The sequence below is a fragment of the Pyxicephalus adspersus genome, chromosome 4 (assembly GCF_032062135.1).
Source record: "Pyxicephalus adspersus chromosome 4, UCB_Pads_2.0, whole genome shotgun sequence".
Classification (NCBI taxonomy): Eukaryota; Metazoa; Chordata; class Amphibia; order Anura; family Pyxicephalidae; genus Pyxicephalus; species Pyxicephalus adspersus.
This window is the reverse complement of record NC_092861.1, coordinates 109,086,740-109,094,433: the sequence shown is the minus strand read 5'-3', so window position 1 is coordinate 109,094,433 and position 7,694 is coordinate 109,086,740. Positions and strand designations below refer to the sequence as shown.

Genomic DNA, 7,694 nt, shown 5'->3' with positions numbered 1-7,694 from the left:
ATACAACAATGAGCCCCACAACTGTGTGTGTATTGGCGGTGGGGAAGCTCAGTGTACAGCAAACATCTGATTGATAATCATAGACACACAGGATAAGAACTACCAGGTGCAGTAAATAGATGTTTTATTGTTAACCAAGATGCCTTCGCCGGTAAACGATTCGCACACAGCACGTTGTCAGGTCCTCCATTAGCCGAGCAGCAATCCCTGTATTATACACATACATATTGCCATCCCCAATGTTATAAAACAATACACAACTTTATTTGTATACAAAGCAGAGACGAACAAACACAGTAGGATATGAGAACGTATCACGGCATGGTAGGCGGAGCTATCAATATATTGGCCTATCAGCGATACGTTTAGGTACGCTGCGTACTAGCAGCTGCTTCCTTCCTTCATTATTGTAATTTTATTACACTACATACAATGATTACCTAAATAAAGAAAGCCAGTTTTTGAAACTTACCTTTGTTTTTTCACATTACATCGACATCGAGACTTGGTATAACCTCTAGTGTGCAGAAAGGCTGTATATTCACCAGGATGGCCGAGTGGTTAAGGCGTTGGACTTAAGATCCAATGGACATATGTCCGCGTGGGTTCGAACCCCACTCCTGGTAGAAATTTTTAATTAATTCCCAGGGTGCAGAGTAACCATACCATGCTGATTTTATTGGTTGGACAGCAAAATAAACCTCATGTACACAGCTGATATCTGCAAACATTTTTAAACACTAAAGAATAGTTTAGTTGGTATGTTTGTCTTACAGAACTTACAGAAACATTTAGAAATAATACAGAGGACATTTAGATAATAATAAAACTACAAAGAGAGCGGTATGATTGATTTAATATTTATGTTTCATAAAACTCACAAATATTTACCTTAATTGGATTTTAGTGTAGATATCACATCCAATGCTGCGGCACTATACACATAAACATAGTGTGTGGTGCATTGTGGTGCTGTTGTACTGTCCATATTATACAGTATGTGGTACTGCCTGTTACCATGCATTGCAGAAAATGATTAATAAAGTTGTTTTAACACAACATACAATAACATACAACATTACATTAATTAATATGTGTTCATTAAATACACATGTGTCATCTACTCCTAAAATATGACTGTAGCCAGAACTTTTTTGATGCTTCCAATAAAGTGGAAGAGTTAGAAGCTCTGATGGGATTTAATGTTGCCTTTGTCTCAATGGGAATTTCTCTGCATTTCAGGTTGGTGCAAATCTCCAAAACAAAGGGATAAATCACACCGTACAAAGTGTACACAGCAGACTGGGGGCGGACACATGGAGGTGCAAAGTGCGCCACTGCACAAGGGCCCTGGACTGTTCTCAGCCAAGAGGGGTCCACACAGGCACCCCATGTCAGTTCTGCAGAGGTCCCCACTGTTGGCTATGTCGGCCACTGCACTGGAAGATATGTTTTCTATTCATGACAACCATAACATTTTAGATTTCCTATAACAGTGGTCGCCAACAGGTGGTCTGCGGACCACTGGGGGTCTGCGGCTCTGGCCTGTGCACCTCCGAGCAGGATCAGGAGAAGGACCACGTCCCCCATTTGGATTGCAGGCTCAGGGCAGTGGGCGATGGGAGCGGGTGGGTTCTGGCATCATGACGTCACCATGGGGGAAGGGTCTTTGAGTGACACCCGGCTGCCCACACATGCGCGGTCTAAAGCTGCTAAATTTAGTGGTATGTGGGTCCGAAAAGGTTGGGGACCACTGCCCTATAATACCTTCTAGTGAAAGCCTATAGATGATAAGATTAGCTATCCTTTCTGGGAACACTCACAGGTGTCCTCGCCCTACTGCATTCTATCCAAAACTAGAAATAAAAGTTGTGGATAGAAATTTACGTTAACATCCTTAACCACTAAGCCACCCTGATTCTCTTTGGGAACTCTCATTACATTACACGAAGACTTATTCCATATTATTTTAGGACATCATTTTTAGTTGGTATGTTATTTTAGATTTTACTATTAAAGGCCTTAAAACACAGGAAGAAGACTCCTCACACCATATATAGGAGACATACAACTAATGATGCCATCTAGAGGCTCCAAGTAAAACAGAAATAGTATTTGTTGTACCAGCTCATCTAACAGTAGATTTCCAGTGGCCAACAACCATAAAATATTCAGGTAAACGTCTAAACACATATTATCAATTTTTTTTTGAAGAATTCAACATTTTGTAATTTTTACACGACCATTAATTACAGATAACATAACTTGTACAGAAATGGACAGATCTATTTCTCTGGAGCGAAGCTATAGCCTTACCATTAGATAGCTCAGAGGCCAATAGAGGCTGCCATTATTTATAGACCAGCTTCCCCCACTGGGGAACCACATCTATGTGTTTTCTGACTCATCTCCAGGGTCCTTAGTTATTTGTGTCAGCATTTAGAGGTCATCTATGCAGCCAAGAGTGAGGCTCAAATTATAGTAAAAGTGCCGTTGGACAATCAGATGATCGGATGGTGTGTCTATGACATCCTGGTCATACGTGAAGTGGGTTGAATGATATGCAGAAGTTTTATAAAAACTTTTGTAGCTTCCCTTTTTGTAACTGCCATGCACAGATTCCAGGTATATCATAATCAATATTTATTTTTACAAAGCAGTCAGTGATCTTCACCTAAGTGAGCTTGCCTAGAGCAAAATGCTGTCAATCTGTTGTAAGCCAGGTTAACATTTCCTTATTTTTCTCTTGGAGAAATGGAGCTGATCTAAGTCAGCAAAACATTTTACGCGTTTACAAGCATTTCCTATTTTTGGAGCATTGTTGGCTCCCATACCTGTAATAAAACTTCGGAAAAGCTCTTATAGACAGGCAACATATATTAGTTTTGCATATTCAAATCTGCATTAGGTTAAAACTCAAAGTGATATGAAAAACACAATAAAATTAAAGACAAGCCCACTTATTTCTGGTACTTCCAGCTTCCTATGGCATTGACCTTCTACCATTTAAGAAGCAGACAAAGACTAACAGGCTTTTGGCATTGACCAAGAAAATTGTGATTTGCAATGCAGGGCTCCCCGATCTTAGGGGTCCCAGGCCTTGTTGTCACCTGGCAATTCCTAGTTGCTAAACTTAGAGGCAAGCTCCTGTGATTTGCCTTCAAAACCTTTCACAGCTCTGGTCTCAATTACCTTTCTGTCCTGATAGAAAAATACTCCCATGGCCGCTCTCTTCACTCCTTCAGTGACCTAATATTGACTTCCTCACTCATAACCTCTTCACATGCATGGCTTCTATAGTTTTTAGGGCCGCCCCAACTCTCTAGATTGGTCTTCCTCGTCCCATTTGGCCTGCTCCATTCATTGTCCACTCAAAGAGTGATATAATCTTCTACAAAAGCTTAAGCTTACTTCTATTTAAGCTTAACCACTAACAAAATGTATTTATGAATATGATTTAGGCACATAGCTAGGAATATCTTGCCTCTCTGCTAAATTTGTTTGTGTTAACATGAACAGGGGTGGGGGGCTGGTGTATGTAACAAGACCTGAAATTCCCTGTAACTATATTTATGGACCTTATTCTGGTTCTGCAGAATGGTGCCAGCATTAGTGATGGAATGTTGGATGTCCGCTGTGTACATTGAACACCAAAACTCCAGCAACAGGTTTTGTTTAGTTCTTTTACAACTCAACCAAATGTGGGAAATTTGAGCTGATTTTAAAATCAGCCATATAAAGGCTTTTGCTAAGAACATTAAAATATTATTAAATATAAAAAAAATTAATGTTTAAAAAAATAGCGGAATAATAACTGCTAAGAAAGAAGGGTAAGGTGTAAATTAGAGTTGACTGGGTTTACAGGAAAGTAATAGGGGTAAAAGGGAATTGATAGAAGAATATGTAAATACGATGTACCAATAATTTTGTTACACAGTATTTCTTAATAAAGTTCTGAACTTTGTAAACAGAGCAAGTCCTAGCTGTCATTCTGACAGAATAGTAGCTGGATTGGTAGTCTGACTATGCTGAAAGTTGCACTGCTCTGATTTAAATGTTATTTGTCACCATATCTGCCATAAAATCAATATGCTCCTATCTGAGAAGATAAAATCCCATGGGAGAACCTGGGAGATCCAGCAAACCAGCATTGAATCTGGATTGAAAAAATTTGCCAACCAATAGCATAAAGAAATTGATTCTAGGTGTGCCAGATCACCCAGGTTCACCCATATAAGTCTTCCATCTTGGAGAGCTTTAATGAATAAGACCTATAGACTCTGCTTTACTAAAATCCCAAGCAGCATTGTCCAAGCACCTGTGTAATTTCAAATTCCTTTTATAGTGTGAAGAATTTTGGCTCCTGTCTATTAACGTGCTGGACAGCCTGACTTTGTTGGGCATTATCATGGTGGCTTTTCATCTGCTGACCAACCTAATTCTGATCTCTATGTTACACTTCTAGCCTGTTGATATTCCTAGTTGCATTGACTTTTTAGTGTATAGTGTATATTTGGTACATTGAGGAGGCCTACGTATAAAATCCTCATGTATTGCAGGGGTTTTTCCATATAACACCAGTGTCAAGCGTCCAGAACCTGGCGGTAAGGCATACAAGAAAAAAAATGCCATCTCTGGTAGTTAGGCACATAGTTGGCCTCCAAACCCTGATGAAATTTTCTTACTGTGTACTACAGTAACTTTACACACAATATACTTTCTTAAACCAAAGACACCCTGACCTCACTCTTATTGTATTTCTAATTTACCTAATAAGTTTTTTAAAAATATATTTTTTCACTTTATTGGTAAGCATTTCACCAGACCTTTGGAGATAGGGAAAAGGTATTTTGGAAGGACACTTTTTAGTCGAAAGCTGAACTAAAGTTCAACTTCTAAAAATCTATAATCAGGCAGGTTGGTATTGCAGAAAGGAACATTACAAAAATTAGATGGATGACCCAGTACTAGGGCTTTTAAGGCAGATCAAATAGTTTTCCATACCAAATAATATTAAAAAATAAAAGAACTCACTTTATTTGATATACAACATGATAAAATTTACAACAATGTATAACATCAAATAACACCTATAAATATATTTCCTTATGGGAAGGATTTTCCAAGCTTCGATGCGTTTCACAGAATCTTAGTCCGCTTCCTCAGGAAAAGGAGATCTACAATTGCAACACATAAATAGAACTGTAAAAATGTTTATCTTGAATGGTATAGCATACACAACTGTAAGTACATTAAACATTTACCAAATTATCAATTATACTTATTAATTTTAATTTACCAATAAAAGAGAGTTGAACTCAAGGCAATGTCTTTTCTGCAATAATTCCTCCTACCTGCCTGGTTTCCCCTTCCTGTGTCGGGAATGAATGAACTTTTGTGAGAGTTAAAGGAAATCATCTCCAGAAAGAGAAAAAAAAAGAGAAGATGGCAGTGGCCTGAGAGAATGAAGACAGGTGAATATTATGGGTTTAGTTCGTCACATAGACAAATGACCCACCCCCTCATGGAACCTAAAAATGTGCAAATAAATGATTAAACCAACAAGTGCATTATTTCACCAATACATTTTCTTTATATTAGCTTCTCAAAATGGAATAATTCAGAGGCTGAATGACAGATTAGTGCAAAGTAACACTTTTTAATAGGTAAATTCTACATTGTTTTTATTATTATTATTATTATTATTATTATTAATAATAATAATATTAATTATAAACAGGATTTATGTAGCGCCAACATATTACGCAGCGCTGTAAATTAAATAGGGATTGCAAATGACCAACTAATACGGTCAGTGACACAGGAGGAGAGGACCCTGCCTTGAAAAGCTTACATTCTATTATTATTATTATTATTATTATTATTATTATTATTAATAATAATAAACAGGGTTTTTTTTATAGCGCCAACATATTACACAGCGCTATACATTAAATAGGGGTTGCAAATGACAGACAGATACAGACTGTGACACAGGAGGAGAGTACTCTTTCCGAAGGGCTTTCAATCTATTATTATTAATAAACAGGATTTATATAGCGCCAACATATTATGCAGCACTTTACAATAAATAGCGGTTGCGAATGACAAACAAATACAGACAGTGATACAGGAGGAGAGGACTCTGCCCCAAAGAGCTTACAATATATTATTATTATTAATAATAATAATCAGGATTTATATAGCGCAGCGCTGTACATTAAATAGCGGTTGCAAATGACAGACTAATACAGACAGTGACACTGGAGTAGAGGACCGTGACCTGAAGAGCTTACAATCTAGGAGGTGGGTGAATTACCACACAATAGGAGGGGGGATATGTAGTGGTGGGAAGTCTAGAGGTGCATATATCCACCAGAAATGAGGGACATCTGAAAGGGTGAAGGAGAGACTTGGATCTGATATAAGGAAATGCCCTTCCAATCAGGGACAGTAGGTATGGGGTAGGTGTACAGTAGTAACCGTGCGGCGCTATGATGAAATGATCCAGCAGGTGGCGCATTTCATCTGTATTCTGTACAGTAGAAGGCAGAGCAGAGCGCTGTGAGTGGGCGGGGCCGTGTTGTGATTATGCCACGTTCTCTCTGTTTCACGGCAGCCGCCCGCACTAAGTTCCCGAGTAAAGTAGGAGTGTGAACCTGGGATACAAAGTTACTAGGGAGAGTCCGGGACCACCATTGCAGAATTCCAGCCTCGTGCAAGTTGTTCCGCAGGCGTGAGAGTGCAATCACAAAGTGCGATCACCGGTGCGATCAGTGGGTCCCGAGAGGGACAGGGTCGTGCCGATCTCAGGAACTAGTCGCCCCTTGCAGTGGATGAAGCGCCCCCAGCAGGCAGAAGTGAGGTCCCTGCAATTCCTGGATGGTTGTAAATAGTTGAGGCGATCCTGGGAGGAGGACTCTGTAGGATTTCAGCACTTGCAGTATCCGGGATGGTCTGTGTGTATGGCTGCTCGGATTGCTGTGCACATTAAGTGATCGCTATAGGGAAGGAGTCCGGGTCCCAGGATCCCAGGTAAGGTTACCAGTGTGAATTATTCATTGTACTCAGCTCTATCTGGAAGTCATTGCACTCTCTGTACAGACACAACTTTGGGCTATTAGTTTTGTATGTGATGGGTTAGAGCATCTGTTTGTTTTTATTGCTGTGTGTCCCCATTGGGGAGAATTACTCCTCTGTGTACTGGTGACCACTGTGGGATCCATAACAAAATGACATGCTAAATATTCAGCGTATGGACATGGACTGTCACCAATGACTGCTCCTGATCACAATACAGTGTACAATGCTCATTCCTAATGTCACTGGAAATGACAAGGACAATCATTTCAATTATTGCAAGCATGTCAGTGTAAGGTGACACCTGTCTGAGAGATTGCCTCTAACTTCCTGTTGCACCCCTGGGATAGGAAGTGAATTGAAATGCCCCCAATAAACATTTTCTGCTCTACAAAAATCCTAGAAATGGTTTATCCACTTTAAAAGCAGGACTAAACCTTGCTACACTCACCTGTCCCTATTCCATCGCAGGGCGCCGCCATCTTTTTCTTCCGCCTTCCTAGTTACGATATAAACCATATCGATCGGCCAGACCAGGATGACGTGACCCCCACATAGGCGTGATGGAGTTCATGCAGTCCTGGCAACTGCAGGGAAAGGTGAGATTGCCGGGT

General features: G+C 39.8%; 1 protein-coding gene and 1 non-coding gene across 2 annotated transcripts in view; both read left to right on the top strand.

Moving 5' to 3' along the window:
• Positions 1-543: 543 nt before the first annotated feature.
• TRNAL-UAA (transfer RNA leucine (anticodon UAA)) lies at positions 544-626 on the top strand. The gene has a single exon. It is a non-coding gene; the product is annotated as a tRNA-Leu (tRNA).
• Positions 627-6,631: 6,005 nt separating this feature from the next.
• Positions 6,632-7,694, top strand: part of UTRN (utrophin) — a 393,317-nt gene continuing 392,254 nt past the window's right edge. The window contains exon 1 of the mRNA XM_072410243.1: positions 6,632-7,035. The gene's annotated coding sequence lies outside the window, so the exon portion shown is untranslated. The remainder of the gene's footprint in view (positions 7,036-7,694) is intronic.